This window comes from Hordeum vulgare, chromosome 7H (assembly GCF_904849725.1).
Source record: "Hordeum vulgare subsp. vulgare chromosome 7H, MorexV3_pseudomolecules_assembly, whole genome shotgun sequence".
Classification (NCBI taxonomy): Eukaryota; Viridiplantae; Streptophyta; class Magnoliopsida; order Poales; family Poaceae; genus Hordeum; species Hordeum vulgare.
This window is the reverse complement of record NC_058524.1, coordinates 250,328,169-250,341,723: the sequence shown is the minus strand read 5'-3', so window position 1 is coordinate 250,341,723 and position 13,555 is coordinate 250,328,169. Positions and strand designations below refer to the sequence as shown.

Genomic DNA, 13,555 nt, shown 5'->3' with positions numbered 1-13,555 from the left:
AATATTTTTGCGCCACGTGACAAGGATGACGCGGGAGCGTGATCTATATGAACTCGTTTTCTTATTTTTGACGTTTACTAGTTTTCTTATTTTTGACGTTTGTGATATGTTTTAGCTTGCGTCTCATTGTTGACGTGTCTAGGGGCAGCGTCCTTGGGTGTCAAGCGCGGTGGGAAAAGTCACAGAGGTCCTGGCGGTGCTCGTGTTGTCGGGGTAGAGAGGGAGCGGTGAAATTCTTGTGTTAAACTCGTCTCCGTTGTCGAGGCAAATGTGGCAATGGACACGGGACGGGCAAGTATAAGGAACAAATAGATAGTTCCATGTCGAATGCGATCATACCAGCACTAAAGCACCGGATCCCATCAGAACTTCGAAGTTAAGCGTGCTTGGGCAAAGTAGTACAGTGATGGGTGACCTCCTAGGAAGTCCTCGTGTTGCATTCCCTTTTTAAATATTTTTGCGCCACGTGAGAAGGATGACGCGGGAGCGTGATCTATATGACCTCGTTTTCTTATTTTTGACGTTTACTAGTTTTCTTGTTTTTGACGTTTGTGATATGTTTCAGCTTGCGTCTCATTGTTGACGTGTCTTGGGGCGGCGTCGTTGGGTGTGAAGCGCGGTGGGAAAAGTCACAGAGGTCGTGGCGGTGCTCGTGTTGTCGGGGTAGAGAGGGAGCGGTGAAATTCTTGTGTTAAACTCATCTCCGTTGTCGAGGCAAATGTGGCAATGGACACGGGAGGGGCAAGTATAAGGAACAAATAGATAGTTGCATGTCGGATGCGATCATACCGGCACTAAAGCATCGGATCCCATCAGAACTTCGAAGTTAAGCGTGCTTGGGCAAGAGTAGTACTAGGATGGGTGACCTCCTAGGAAGTCCTCGTGTTGCATTCCCTTGTTAAATATTTTTCGCCAGGTGACAAGGATGACGCGGGAGCATGATCTATATGACCTCGTTTTCTTATTTTTGACCTTTACTAGTTTTCTTATTTTTGACGTTTGTGATATGTTTCAGCTTCCGTCTCATTGTTGACGTGTCTAGGGGCGGCGTCCTTGGGTGTCAAGCGCGGTGGGAAAAGTCACAGAGGTCGTGGCGGTGCTCGTGTTGTCGGGGTAGAGAGGGAGCGGTGAAATTCTTGTGTTAAACTCGTCTTCGTTGTCGAGGCAAATGTGGCAATGGACACGGTAGGGGCAAGTATAAGGAACAAATAGATAGTTGCATGTCGGATGCGATCATACCGGAACTAAAGCATCGGATCCCATCAGAACTCCAAAGTTAATCGTGCTTGGGCGAGAGTAGTACTAGGATGGGTGACTTTCTGGGAAGTCCTTGTGTTGCATTCCCCTTTTTAAATATTTTTGCGCCACGTGACAAGGATGACGCGGGAGCGTGATCTACATGACCTCGTTTTCTTATTTTTGACGTTTACTAGTTTTCTTATTTTTGACGTTTGTGATATGTTTTACCTAGTGTCTCATTGTTGACGTGTCTTGGGGCGGCGTTGTTGGGTGTCAAGCGCGGTGGGAAAAGTCACAGAGGTCGTGGCGGTGCTCGTGTTGTCGGGGTAGAGAGGAAGCGGTGAAATTCTTGTGTTAAACTCGTCTCCGTTGTCGAGGCAAATGTGGCAATGGACACGGGACGGGCAAGCATAAGAAACAAATTGATAGTTGCATGTCGGATGCGATCATACCAGCATTAAAGCACCGGATCGCATCAGAACTCTGAAGTTAAGTGTGCTTGGGCGAGTGTAGTACTAGGATGGATGACTTCCTGGGAAGTCCTCGTGTTGCATTCCCCTTTTTAAATATTTTTGTGCGAGGTGACAAGGATGACGCGGGAGCGTGATCTACATGACCTCGTTTTCTTATTTTTGACGTTTACTAGTTTTCTTATTTTTGACGTTTGTGATATGTTTTAGCTTGCGTCTCATTGGTGACGTGTCTAGGGGCGGCGTGTTTGGGTGTCAAGCGCGGTGGGAAAAGTCACAGAGGTCCTGGCGGTGCTCGTGTTGTCGGGGTAGAGAGGGAGCGGTGAAATTCTTGTGTTAAACTCGCCTCCGTTGTCGAAGCAAATGTGGCAATGGACACGGGAGGGGCAAGCATAAGGAACGAATAGATAGTTGCATGTCGGATGCGATCATACCGGAACTAAAGCACCGGATCCCATCAGAACTCTGAAGTTAAGCGTGCTTCGGCGAGTGTAGTACTAGGATGGGTGACTTCCTGGGAAGTCCTCGTGTTGCATTCCCCTTTTTAAATATTTTTGCGCCATGTGACAAGGATGACGCGGGAGCGTGATCTATATGACCTCGTTTTCTTATTTTCGACGTTTACTAGTTTTCTTATTTTTGACGTTTGTGATATGTTTTAGGTTGCGTCTCATTGTTGACGTGTCTAGGGGCGGCGTCGTTGGGTGTCAAGCGCGGTGGGAAAAGTCACAGAGGTCGTGGCGGTGCTCGTGTTGTCGGGGTGCAGAGGGAGCGGTGAAATTCTTGTGTTAAACTCATCTCCGTTGTCGAGGCAAATGTGGCAATGGACACGGGACGGGCAAGCATAAGGAACAAATAGATAGTTACATGTCGGATGCGATCATACCAGCACTAAAGCACCGGATCCCATCAGAACTCCGAAGTTAATTGTGCTTGGGCGAGAGTAGTACTAGGATGGGTGACTTCCTGGGAAGTCCTCGTGTTGCATTCCCCTTTTTAAATATTTTTGCGCCACGTGACAAGGATGACGCGGGAGCGTGATCTATATGACCTCGTTTTTTATTTTTGTCGTTTACTAGTTTTCTTATTTTTGACGTTTGTGATATGTTTTAGCTTGCGTCTCATTGTTGACGTGTCTAGGGGCGGCGTCGTTGGGTGTCAAGCGCGGTGGGAAAAGTCACAGAGGTCGTGGCGGTGCTCGTGTTGTCGGGGTGGAGAGGTAGCGGTGAATTTCTTGTGTTAAACTCATCTCCGTTGTCGAGGCAAATGTGGCAATGGACACGGGACGGGCAAGCATAAGGAAGAAATAGATAGTTACATGTCGGATGCGATCATACCAGCACTAAAGCACCGGATCCCATCAGAACTCTGAAGTTAATCGTGCTTGGGCGAGAGTAGTACTAGGATGGGTGATTTCCTGGGAAGTCCTCGTGTTACATTCCCCTTTTTAAATATTTTTGCGCCACGTGACAAGGATGACGCGGGAGCGTGATCTATATGACCTCGTTTTCTTATTTTTTGACGTTTACTAGTTTTCTTATTTTTGACGTTTGTGATATGTTTTTGCTTGCGTCTCATTGTTGACGTGTCTAGGGGCGGCGTCGTTGGGTGTCAAGCGCGGTGGGAAAAGTCACAGAGGTCGTGGCGGTGCTCGTGTTGTCGGGGTGGAGAGGGAGCGGTGAAATTCTTGTGTTAAACTCATCTCCGTTGTCGAGGCAAATGTGGCAATGGACACGGGATGGGCAAGCATAAGGAACAAATAGATAGTTACATGTTGGATGCGATCATACCAGCACTAAAGCACCGGATCCCATCAGAACTCTGAAGTTAAGCGTGCTTTGGCGAGTGTAGTACTAGGATGGGTGACTTCCTGGGAAGTCCTCGTGTTGCATTCCCCTTTTTAAATATTTTTGCGCCAGGTGACAAGGATGACGCGGGAGCGTGATCTATATGACCTCGTTTTCTTATTTTTGACGTTTACTAGTTTTCTTATTTTTGACGTTTGTGATATGTTTTAGCTTGCGTCTCATTGTTGACGTGTCTAGGGGCGGCGTCGTTGGGTGTCAAGCGCGGTGGGAAAAGTCACAGAGGTCGTGGAGGTGCTCGTGTTGTCGGGGTGGAGAGGGAGCGGTGAAATTCTTGTGTTAAACTCATCTCCGTAGTCGAGGCAAATGTGGCAATGGACACGGGACGGGCGAGCATAAGGAACAAATAGATAGTTACATGTCGGATGCGATCATACCAGCACTAAAGCACCGGATCCCATCAGAACTCCGAAGTTAATCGTGCTTGGGCGAGAGTAGTACTAGGATGGGTGACTTCTTGGGAAGTCCTCGTGTTGCATTCCCTTTTTAAATATTTTTGCGCCACGTGACAAGGATGACGCGGGAGCGTCATCTATATGACCTCGTTTTCTTTTTTTTGACGTTTACTAGTTTTCTTATTTTTGACGTTTGTGATATGTCTTAGCTTGCGTCTCATTGTTGACGTGTCTAGGGGCGGCGTCGTTGGGTGTCAAGCGCGGTGGGAAAAGTCACAGAGGTCGTGGCGGTGCTCGTGTTGTCGGGGTGGAGAGGGAGCGGTGAAATTCTTGTGTTAAACTCATCTCCGTTGTCGAGGCAAATGTGGCAATGGACACGGGACGGGCAAGCATAAGGAACAAATAGATAGTTACATGTCGGATGCGATCATACCAGCACTAAAGCACCGGATCCCATCAGAACTCTGAAGTTAAGCGTGCTTCGGCGAGTTTAGTACTAGGATGGGTGACTTCCTGGGAAGTCCTCATGTTGCATTCCCCTTTTTAAATATTTTTGCGCCAGGTGACAAGGATGACGCGGCAATGTGATCTATATGACCTCGTTTTCTTATTTTTGACATTTACTAGTTTTCTTATTTTTGACGTTTGTGATATGTTTTAGCTTGCGTCTCATTGGTGGCGTGTCTAGGGGCGGCGTCGTTGGGTGTCAAGCGCGGTGGAAAAAATCACAGAGGTCGTGGCGGTGCTCGTGTTGTCGGGGTAGAGAGGGAGCGGTGAAATTCTTGTGTTAAACTCGTCTCCGTTGTCGAGGCAAATGTGGCAATGGACACGGGAGGGGCAAGTATAAGGAACAAATAGATAGTAGCATGTCGGATGCGATCATACCGGAACTAAAGCACCGGATCCCATCAGAACTTTGAAGTTATGCGTGCTTGGGCAAGAGTAGTACTAGGATGGGTGACCTCCTGGGAAGTCCTCGTGTTGTATTCCCTTTTGAAATATTTTTGCGCCAGGTGACAAGGATGACGCGGGAGCGTGATCTATATGACCTCGTTTTCTTATTTTTGACGTTTACTAGTTTTCTTATTTTTGACGTTTGTGATATGTTTTAGCTTGCGTCTCATTGTTGACGTGTCTAGGGGCGGCGTCGTTGGGTGTCAAGCGCGGTGGGAAAAGTCACAGAGGTCGTGGCGGTGCTCGTGTTGTCGGGGTGGAGAGGGAGCGGTGAAATTCTTGTGTTAAACTCATCTCCGTTGTCGAGGCAAATGTGGCAATGGACACGGGACGGGCAAGCATAAGGAACAAATAGATAGTTACATGTCGGATGCGATCATACGAGCACTAAAGCACCGGATCCCATCACAACTCTGAAGTTAAGCTTGCTTCGGCGAGTGTAGTACTAGGATGGGTGATTTCCTGGGAAGTCCTCCTGTTGCATTCCCCTTTTTAAATATTTTTGCGCCAGGTGACAAGGATGACGCGGGAGCGTGATCTATATGACCTCGTTTTCTTATTTTTGACGTTTACTAGTTTTCTTATTTTTGACGTTTGTGATATGTTTTAGCTTGCGTCTCATTGGTGGCGTGTCTAGGGGCGGCGTCGTTGGGTGTCAAGCGCGGTGGGAAAAATCACAGAGGTCCTGGCGGTGCTCGTGTTGTCGGGGTAGAGAGGGAGCGGTGAAATTCTTGTGTTAAACTCGTCTCCGTTGTCGAGGCAAATGTGGCAATGGACACGGGAGGGGCAAGTATAAGGAACAAATAGATAGTTGCATGTCGGATGCGATCATACTGGAACTAAAGCACCGGATCCCATCAGAACTTTGAAGTTAAGCGTGCTTGGGCAAGAGTAGTACTAGGATGGGTGACCTCCTAGGAAGTCCTCGTGTTGCATTCCCTTTTGAAATATTTTTGCGCCATGTGACAAGGATCACGCAGGAGCGTGATCTATATGACCTCGTTTTCTTATTTTTGACGTTTACTAGTTTTCTTATTTTTGACGTTTGTGATATGTTTTAGCTTGCGTCTCATTGTTGACGTGTCTAGGGGCGGCGTCGTTGGGTGTCAAGCGCGGTGGGAAAAGTCACAGAGGTCGTGGCGGTGCTCGTGTTGTCGGGGTGGAGAGGGAGCGGTGAAATTCTTGTGTGAAACTCATCTCCGTTGTCGAGGCAAATGTGGCAATGGACACGGGACGGGCAAGCATAAGGAACAAATAGATAGTTACATGTCGGATGCGATCGTACGAGCACCAAAGCACCGGATCCCATCAGAACTCTGAAGTTAAGAGTGCTTCGGCGAGTGTAGTACTAGGATGGGTGACTTCCTGGGAAGTCCTCGTGTTGCATTCCCCTTTTTAAATATTTTTGCGGCAGGTGAGAAGGATGACGCGGGAGCGTGATCTATATGACCTCGTTTTCTTATTTTAGACGTTTACTAGTTTTCTTATTTTTGACGTTTGTGATATGTTTTAGCTTGCGTCTCATTGGTGGCGCGTCTAGGGGCGGCGTCGTTGGGTGTCAAGCGCGGTGGGAAAAATCACACAGGTCCTAGCGGTGCTCGTGTTGTCGGGGTAGAGAGGGAGCGGTGAAATTCTTGTGTTAAACTCGTCTCCGTTGTCGAGGCAAATGTGGCAATGGACACGGGAGGGGCAAGTATAAGGAACAAATAGATAGTTGCATGTCGGATGCGATCATACCAGAACTAAAGCACCGGATCCCATCAGAACATCGAAGTTAAGCGTGCTTGGGCAAGAGTAGTACTAGGATGGGTGACCTCCTAGGAAGTCCTCGTGTTGCATTCCCTTTTGAAATATTTTTGGGCCATGTGACAAGGATGACGCGGGAGCGTGATCTATATGACCTCGTTTTCTTATTTTTGACGTTTACTATTTTTCTTATTTTTGACGTTTGTGATATGTTTTAGCTTGCGTCTCATTGTTGACGTGTCTAGGGGCGGCGTCGTTGGGTGTCAAGCGCGGTGGGAAATGTCACAGAGGTCGTGGCGGTGCTCGTGTTGTCGGGGTGGAGAGGGAGCGGTGAAATTCTTGTGTTGAACTCATCTCCGTTGTCGAGGCAAATGTGGCAATGGACACGGGACGGGCAAGCATAAGGAACAAATAGATAGTTACATGTCGGATGCGATCATACCAGCACTAAAGCATCGGATCCCATCAGAACTCTGAAGTTAAGCGTGCTTCGGCGAGTGTAGTACTAGGATTGGTGACTTCCTGGGAAGTCCTCGTGTTGCATTCCCCTTTTTCAATATTTTTGCGCCAGGTGACAAGGATGACGCGGGAGCGTGATCTATATGACCTCGTTTTCTTATTTTTGACGTTTACTAGTTTTCTTATTTTTGACGTTTGTGATATGTTTTAGCTTGCGTCTCATTGGTGGCGTGTCTAGGGGCGGCGTCGTTGGGAGTCAAGCGCGGTGGGAAAAATCACAGAGGTCCTGGCGGTGCTCGTGTTGTCGGGGTAGAGAGGGAGCGGTGAAATTCTTGTGTTAAACTCGTCTCCGTTGTCGAGGCAAATGTGGCAATGGACACGGGAGGGGCAAGTATAAGGAACAAATAGATAGTTGCATGTCGGATGCGATCATACCGGAACTAAAGCACCGGATCCCATTAGAACTTCGAAGTTAAGCGTGCTTGGGCAAGAGTAGTACAAGGATGGGTGACCTCCTAGGAAGTCCTCGTGTTGCATTCCCTTTTGAAATATTTTTGCGCCATGTGACAAGGATGACGCGGGAGCGTGATCTATATGACCTCGTTTTCTTATTTTTGACGTTTACTAGTTTTCTTATTTTTGACGTTTGTGATATGTTTTAGCTTGCGTCTCATTGGTGACGTGTCTAGGGGCGGCGTCGTTGGGTGTCAGGCGCGGTGGGAAAAGTCACAGACGTCGTGGCGGTGCTCGTGTTGTTGGGGTAGAGAGGGAGCGGTGAAATTCTTGTGATAAACTCGTCTCCGTTGTCGAGGCAAATGTGGCAATGGACACGGGAGGGGCAAGCATAAGGAACAAATAGATAGTTGCATGTCGGATCCGATCATACCAGAACTAAAGCACCGGATCCCATCAGAACTCCGAAGTTAAGCGTGTTTGGGCAAGAGTAGTACTAGGATGGGTGACCTCCTGCGAAGTCCTCGTGTTGTATTCCCTTTTTAAATATTTTTGCGCCACGTGACAAGGATGACGCGGGAGCGTGATCTATATGACCTCGTTTTCTTATTTTTGACGTTTACTAGTTTTCTTATTTTTGACGTTTGTGATATTTCTTATCTTGCGTCTCATTGTTGACGTGTCTAGGGGCGGCGTCGTTGGGTGTCAAGCGCGGTGGGAAAAGTCACAGAGGTCGTGGCGGTGCTCGTGTTGTCGGGGTAGAGAGGGAGCGGTGAAATTCTTGTGTTAAACTCGTCTCCGTTGTCGAGGCAAATGTGGAAATTGACACGTGAGGGGCAAGTATAAGGAACAAATAGATAGTTGCATGTCGGATGCGATCATACCAGCACTAAAGCACCGGATCCCATCAGAACTCTGAAGTTAAGCGTGCTTGGGCGAGAGTAGTACTAGGATGGGTGACTTCCTAGGAAGTACTTGTGTTGCATTCCCCTTTTTAAATATTTTTGCGCGACGTGACAAGGATGACGCGGGAGGGTGATCTATATGACCTCGTTTTCTTATTTTTGACGTTTACTAGTTTTCTTATTTTTGACGTTTGCGATATGTTTTAACTTGCGTCTCATTGGTGACGTGTCTAGGGGCGGTGTCGTTGGGTGTCAAGCGCGGTGGGAAAAGTCACAGAGGTCGTGGCGGTGCTCGTGTTGTCGGGGTAGAGAGGGAGCGGTGAAATTCTGGTGATAAACTCGTCTCCGTTGTCGAGGCAAATGTGGAAATTCACACGGGAGCGGCAAGCATAAGGAACAAATAGATAAGTGCATGTCGGATGCGATCATACTAGAACAAAAGCACCGGATCCCATCAGAACTCCGAAGTTAAGCGTGCTTGGGCGAGAGTAGTACTAGGATGGGTGACTTCCTGGGAAGTCCTCTTGTTGCATTCCCCTTTTTAAATATTTTTGCGCCACGTGACAAGGATGACGCGGGAGCGTGATCTATATGACCTCGTTTTCTTATTTTTGACGTTTACTAGTTTTCTTATTTTTGACGTTTGTGATATGTTTTAGCTTGCGTCTCATTGTTGACGTGTCTAGGGGCGGCGTCTTTCTCGTTTTCTTATTTTTGACGATTACTAGTTTTCTTATTTTTGACGTTTGTGATATGTTTTAGCTTGCGTCTCATTGTTGACGTGTCTAGGGGCGGCGTCGTTGGGTGTCAAGCGCGGTGGGAAAAGTCACAGAGGTCGTGGCGGTGCTCGTGTTGTCGGGGTAGAGAGGGAGCGGTGAAATTCTTGTGTTAAACTCGTCTCCGTTGTCGAGGCAAATGTGGCAATGGACACGGGAGGGGCAAGCATAAGGAACAAATAGATAGTTGCATGTCGGATGCGATCATACCAGCACCACTGCACCGGATCCCATGAGAACTTCGAAGTTAAGTGTGCTTGGGCGAGAGTAGTACTAGGATGGGTGACTTCCTGGGAAGTCCTCGTGTTGCATTCCCCTTTTTAAATATTTTTGCGCCACGTGACAAGGATGACGCGGGAGTGTGATCTATATGACCTCGTTTTCTTATTTTTGACGTTTACTAGTTTTCTTATTTTTGACGTTTGTGATATGTTTTAGCTTGCGTCTCATTGGTGACGTGTCTAGGGGCGGCGTCGTTGGGTGTCAGGCGCGGTGGGAAAAGTCACAGACGTCGTGGCGGTGCTCGTGTTGTTGGGGTAGAGAGGGAGCGGTGAAATTCTTGTGATAAACTCGTCTCCGTTGTCGAGGCAAATGTGGCAATGGACACGGGAGGGGCAAGCATAAGGAACAAATAGATAGTTGCATGTCGGATCCGATCATACCAGAACTAAAGCACCGGATCCCATCAGAACTCCGAAGTTAAGCGTGTTTGGGCAAGAGTAGTACTAGGATGGGTGACCTCCTGCGAAGTCCTCGTGTTGTATTCCCTTTTTAAATATTTTTGCGCCACGTGACAAGGATGACGCGGGAGCGTGATCTATATGACCTCGTTTTCTTATTTTTGACGTTTACTAGTTTTCTTATTTTTGACGTTTGTGATATTTCTTATCTTGCGTCTCATTGTTGACGTGTCTAGGGGCGGCGTCGTTGGGTGTCAAGCGCGGTGGGAAAAGTCACAGAGGTCGTGGCGGTGCTCGTGTTGTCGGGGTAGAGAGGGAGCGGTGAAATTCTTGTGTTAAACTCGTCTCCGTTGTCGAGGCAAATGTGGAAATTGACACGTGAGGGGCAAGTATAAGGAACAAATAGATAGTTGCATGTCGGATGCGATCATACCAGCACTAAAGCACCGGATCCCATCAGAACTCTGAAGTTAAGCGTGCTTGGGCGAGAGTAGTACTAGGATGGGTGACTTCCTAGGAAGTACTTGTGTTGCATTCCCCTTTTTAAATATTTTTGCGCGACGTGACAAGGATGACGCGGGAGGGTGATCTATATGACCTCGTTTTCTTATTTTTGACGTTTACTAGTTTTCTTATTTTTGACGTTTGCGATATGTTTTAACTTGCGTCTCATTGGTGACGTGTCTAGGGGCGGTGTCGTTGGGTGTCAAGCGCGGTGGGAAAAGTCACAGAGGTCGTGGCGGTGCTCGTGTTGTCGGGGTAGAGAGGGAGCGGTGAAATTCTGGTGATAAACTCGTCTCCGTTGTCGAGGCAAATGTGGAAATTCACACGGGAGCGGCAAGCATAAGGAACAAATAGATAAGTGCATGTCGGATGCGATCATACCAGAACAAAAGCACCGGATCCCATCAGAACTCCGAAGTTAAGCGTGCTTGGGCGAGAGTAGTACTAGGATGGGTGACTTCCTGGGAAGTCCTCTTGTTGCATTCCCCTTTTTAAATATTTTTGCGCCACGTGACAAGGATGACGCGGGAGCGTGATCTATATGACCTCGTTTTCTTATTTTTGACGTTTACTAGTTTTCTTATTTTTGACGTTTGTGATATGTTTTAGCTTGCGTCTCATTGTTGACGTGTCTAGGGGCGGCGTCTTTCTCGTTTTCTTATTTTTGACGATTACTAGTTTTCTTATTTTTGACGTTTGTGATATGTTTTAGCTTGCGTCTCATTGTTGACGTGTCTAGGGGCGGCGTCGTTGGGTGTCAAGCGCGGTGGGAAAAGTCACAGAGGTCGTGGCGGTGCTCGTGTTGTCGGGATAGAGAGGGAGCGGTGAAATTCTTGTGTTAAACTCGTCTCCGTGGTCGAGGCAAATGTGGCAATGGACACGGGAGGGGCAAGCATAAGGAACAAATAGATAGTTGCATGTCGGATGCGATCATACCAGCACCACTGCACCGGATCCCATGAGAACTTCGAAGTTAAGTGTGCTTGGGCGAGAGTAGTACTAGGATGGGTGACTTCCTGGGAAGTCCTCGTGTTGCATTCCCCTTTTTAAATGTTTTTGCGCCACGTGACAAGGATGACGCGGGAGTGTGATATATATGACCTCGTTTTCTTATTTTTGACGTTTACTAGTTTTCTTATTTTTGACGTTTGTGATATGTTTTAGCTTGCGTCTCATTGTTGACGTGTCTAGGGGCGGCGTCGTTGGGTGTCAAGCGCGGTGGGAAAAGTCACAGAGGTCGTGGTGGTGCTCGTGTTGTCGGGGTAGAGAGGGAGCGGTGAAATTCTTGTGATAAACTCGTCTCCGTTGTCGAGGCAAATGTGGCAATGGACACGGGAGGGGCAAGCATAAGGAACAAATAGATAGTTGCATGTCGGATGCGATCATACCGGAACTAAAGCACCGGATCCCATTAGAACTCCGAAGTTAAGCGTGCTTGGGCGAGAGTAGTACTAGGATGGGTGACTTCCTGGGAAGTCCTTGTGTTGCATTCCCCTTTTTAAATATTTTTGGTCCTTGTGTTGCATTCCCCTTTTTAAATATTTTTGCGCCACGTGACAAGGATGACGCGGGAGCGTGATCTATATGACCTCGTTTTCTTATTTTTGACGTTTAACAGTTTTCTTATTTTTGACGTTTGTGATATGTTTTAGCTTGCATCTCATTGTTGACGTGTCTAGGGCGGCGTCGTTGGGTGTCAAGCGCGGTGGGAAAAGTCACAGAGGTCGTGGCGGTGCTCGTGTTGTCGGGGTAGAGAGGGAGCAGTGAAATTCTTGTGTTAAACTCGTCTCCGTTGTCGAGGCAAATGTGGCAATGGACACGGGAGGGGCAAGCATAAGGAACAAATAGATAGTTGCATGTCGGATGCGATCATGCCAGCACCAATGCACCGGATCCCATCAGAACTCCGAAGTTAAGCGTGCTTGGGATGGGTGACTTCCTGGGAAGTCCTCGTGTTGCATTCCCCTTTTTAAATATTTTTGCGCCAGGTGACAAGGATGACGCGGGAGCGTGATCTATATGACCTCGTTTTCTTATTTTTTGACGTTTACTAGTTTTCTTATTTCTCATTGTTGACGTGTCTAGGGGCGGCGTCGTTGGGTGTCAAGCGCGGTGGGAAAAGTCACAGAGGTCGTGGCGGTGCTCGTGTTGTCGGGGTGGAGAGGGAGCGGTGAAATTCTTGTGTTAAACTCATCTCCGTTGTCGAGGCAAATGTGGCAATGGACACGGGAGGGGCAAGCATAAGGAACAAATAGATAGTTGCATCTCGGATGCGATCATATGAGCACCAATGCACCGGATCCCATTAGAACTCCAAAGTTAAGCATGCTTGGGCGAGAGTAGTACTAGGATGGGTGACTTCCTGGGAAGTCCTTGTGTTGCATTCCCCTTTTTAAATATTTTTGCGCCACGTGACAAGGATGACGCGGGAGCGTGATCTATATGACCTCGTTTTCTTATTTTTGACGTTTACTAGTTTTCTTATTTTTGACGTTTGTGATATGTTTTAGCTTGCGTCTCATTGTTGACGTGTCTAGGGGCGGCGTCGTTGGGTGTCAAGCGTGGTGGGAAAAGTCACAGAGGTCGTGGCGGTGCTCGTGTTGTCGTGGTAGAGAGGGAGCGGTGAAATTCTTGTGTTAAACTCGTCTCCGTTGTCGAGGCAAATGTGGCAATGGACACGGGAGGGGCAAGCATAAGGAACAAATAGATAGTTGCATGTCGGATGCGATCATAACAGCACGAAAGCATTGGATCCCATCAGAACTCCGAAGTTAAGCGTGCTTGGGCGAGAGTAGTACTAGGATAGGTGACTTCCTGGGAAGTCCTCGTGTTTCATTCCCCTTTTTAAATATTTTTTCGCCAGGTGACAAGGATGACGCGGGAGCGTGATCTATATGACCTCGTTTTCTTATTTTTGACGTTTACTAGTTTTCTTATTTTTGACGTTTGTGATATGTTTTAGCTTGCGTCTCATTGTTGACGTGTCTAGGGGCGGCGTCGTTGGGTGTCAAGCGCGGTGGGAAAAGTCACAGAGGTCGTGGCGGTGCTCGTGTTGTCGGGGTAGAGAGGGAGCGGTGAAATTCTTGTGTTAAACTCGTCTCCGTTGTCG

The 13,555-nt window shown here is 47.8% G+C and overlaps 27 non-coding genes and 1 pseudogene across 27 annotated transcripts; all 28 read left to right on the top strand.

Moving 5' to 3' along the window:
- The first annotated feature begins 325 nt into the window (after positions 1-325).
- Positions 326-443, top strand: LOC123413959. Its single transcript, XR_006614059.1, has one exon. It is a non-coding gene; the product is annotated as a 5S ribosomal RNA (ribosomal RNA).
- A 332-nt stretch (positions 444-775) lies between these two features.
- LOC123414815 lies at positions 776-894 on the top strand. The gene has a single exon (XR_006614734.1). It is a non-coding gene; the product is annotated as a 5S ribosomal RNA (ribosomal RNA).
- Positions 895-1,225: 331 nt separating this feature from the next.
- LOC123413868 lies at positions 1,226-1,344 on the top strand. Its single transcript, XR_006613977.1, has one exon. It is a non-coding gene; the product is annotated as a 5S ribosomal RNA (ribosomal RNA).
- A 333-nt stretch (positions 1,345-1,677) lies between these two features.
- LOC123413776 lies at positions 1,678-1,796 on the top strand. The gene has a single exon (XR_006613889.1). It is a non-coding gene; the product is annotated as a 5S ribosomal RNA (ribosomal RNA).
- A 333-nt stretch (positions 1,797-2,129) lies between these two features.
- Positions 2,130-2,248, top strand: LOC123413796. Its single transcript, XR_006613910.1, has one exon. It is a non-coding gene; the product is annotated as a 5S ribosomal RNA (ribosomal RNA).
- A 333-nt stretch (positions 2,249-2,581) lies between these two features.
- On the top strand, positions 2,582-2,700 carry LOC123414070. The gene has a single exon (XR_006614153.1). It is a non-coding gene; the product is annotated as a 5S ribosomal RNA (ribosomal RNA).
- A 332-nt stretch (positions 2,701-3,032) lies between these two features.
- On the top strand, positions 3,033-3,151 carry LOC123415001. The gene has a single exon (XR_006614908.1). It is a non-coding gene; the product is annotated as a 5S ribosomal RNA (ribosomal RNA).
- Positions 3,152-3,485: 334 nt separating this feature from the next.
- On the top strand, positions 3,486-3,604 carry LOC123414808. Its single transcript, XR_006614728.1, has one exon. It is a non-coding gene; the product is annotated as a 5S ribosomal RNA (ribosomal RNA).
- Positions 3,605-3,937: 333 nt separating this feature from the next.
- LOC123413798 lies at positions 3,938-4,056 on the top strand. The gene has a single exon (XR_006613912.1). It is a non-coding gene; the product is annotated as a 5S ribosomal RNA (ribosomal RNA).
- A 332-nt stretch (positions 4,057-4,388) lies between these two features.
- On the top strand, positions 4,389-4,507 carry LOC123413873. Its single transcript, XR_006613982.1, has one exon. It is a non-coding gene; the product is annotated as a 5S ribosomal RNA (ribosomal RNA).
- Positions 4,508-4,840: 333 nt separating this feature from the next.
- LOC123413979 lies at positions 4,841-4,959 on the top strand. The gene has a single exon (XR_006614075.1). It is a non-coding gene; the product is annotated as a 5S ribosomal RNA (ribosomal RNA).
- A 332-nt stretch (positions 4,960-5,291) lies between these two features.
- LOC123414210 lies at positions 5,292-5,410 on the top strand (annotated as a pseudogene).
- A 333-nt stretch (positions 5,411-5,743) lies between these two features.
- On the top strand, positions 5,744-5,862 carry LOC123413841. Its single transcript, XR_006613953.1, has one exon. It is a non-coding gene; the product is annotated as a 5S ribosomal RNA (ribosomal RNA).
- Positions 5,863-6,194: 332 nt separating this feature from the next.
- Positions 6,195-6,313, top strand: LOC123414941. The gene has a single exon (XR_006614852.1). It is a non-coding gene; the product is annotated as a 5S ribosomal RNA (ribosomal RNA).
- Positions 6,314-6,646: 333 nt separating this feature from the next.
- Positions 6,647-6,765, top strand: LOC123413837. The gene has a single exon (XR_006613950.1). It is a non-coding gene; the product is annotated as a 5S ribosomal RNA (ribosomal RNA).
- A 332-nt stretch (positions 6,766-7,097) lies between these two features.
- Positions 7,098-7,216, top strand: LOC123413863. Its single transcript, XR_006613972.1, has one exon. It is a non-coding gene; the product is annotated as a 5S ribosomal RNA (ribosomal RNA).
- Positions 7,217-7,549: 333 nt separating this feature from the next.
- Positions 7,550-7,668, top strand: LOC123413821. The gene has a single exon (XR_006613935.1). It is a non-coding gene; the product is annotated as a 5S ribosomal RNA (ribosomal RNA).
- A 332-nt stretch (positions 7,669-8,000) lies between these two features.
- LOC123413847 lies at positions 8,001-8,119 on the top strand. The gene has a single exon (XR_006613959.1). It is a non-coding gene; the product is annotated as a 5S ribosomal RNA (ribosomal RNA).
- Positions 8,120-8,451: 332 nt separating this feature from the next.
- LOC123414743 lies at positions 8,452-8,570 on the top strand. The gene has a single exon (XR_006614666.1). It is a non-coding gene; the product is annotated as a 5S ribosomal RNA (ribosomal RNA).
- Positions 8,571-8,903: 333 nt separating this feature from the next.
- LOC123413737 lies at positions 8,904-9,022 on the top strand. Its single transcript, XR_006613854.1, has one exon. It is a non-coding gene; the product is annotated as a 5S ribosomal RNA (ribosomal RNA).
- A 436-nt stretch (positions 9,023-9,458) lies between these two features.
- On the top strand, positions 9,459-9,577 carry LOC123414915. Its single transcript, XR_006614827.1, has one exon. It is a non-coding gene; the product is annotated as a 5S ribosomal RNA (ribosomal RNA).
- Positions 9,578-9,910: 333 nt separating this feature from the next.
- On the top strand, positions 9,911-10,029 carry LOC123413846. Its single transcript, XR_006613958.1, has one exon. It is a non-coding gene; the product is annotated as a 5S ribosomal RNA (ribosomal RNA).
- A 332-nt stretch (positions 10,030-10,361) lies between these two features.
- On the top strand, positions 10,362-10,480 carry LOC123414742. The gene has a single exon (XR_006614665.1). It is a non-coding gene; the product is annotated as a 5S ribosomal RNA (ribosomal RNA).
- A 333-nt stretch (positions 10,481-10,813) lies between these two features.
- Positions 10,814-10,932, top strand: LOC123414904. Its single transcript, XR_006614817.1, has one exon. It is a non-coding gene; the product is annotated as a 5S ribosomal RNA (ribosomal RNA).
- Positions 10,933-11,368: 436 nt separating this feature from the next.
- Positions 11,369-11,487, top strand: LOC123414913. The gene has a single exon (XR_006614825.1). It is a non-coding gene; the product is annotated as a 5S ribosomal RNA (ribosomal RNA).
- A 333-nt stretch (positions 11,488-11,820) lies between these two features.
- Positions 11,821-11,939, top strand: LOC123414633. Its single transcript, XR_006614562.1, has one exon. It is a non-coding gene; the product is annotated as a 5S ribosomal RNA (ribosomal RNA).
- A 775-nt stretch (positions 11,940-12,714) lies between these two features.
- Positions 12,715-12,833, top strand: LOC123414024. Its single transcript, XR_006614116.1, has one exon. It is a non-coding gene; the product is annotated as a 5S ribosomal RNA (ribosomal RNA).
- A 333-nt stretch (positions 12,834-13,166) lies between these two features.
- LOC123413676 lies at positions 13,167-13,285 on the top strand. Its single transcript, XR_006613798.1, has one exon. It is a non-coding gene; the product is annotated as a 5S ribosomal RNA (ribosomal RNA).
- Positions 13,286-13,555: the final 270 nt, after the last annotated feature.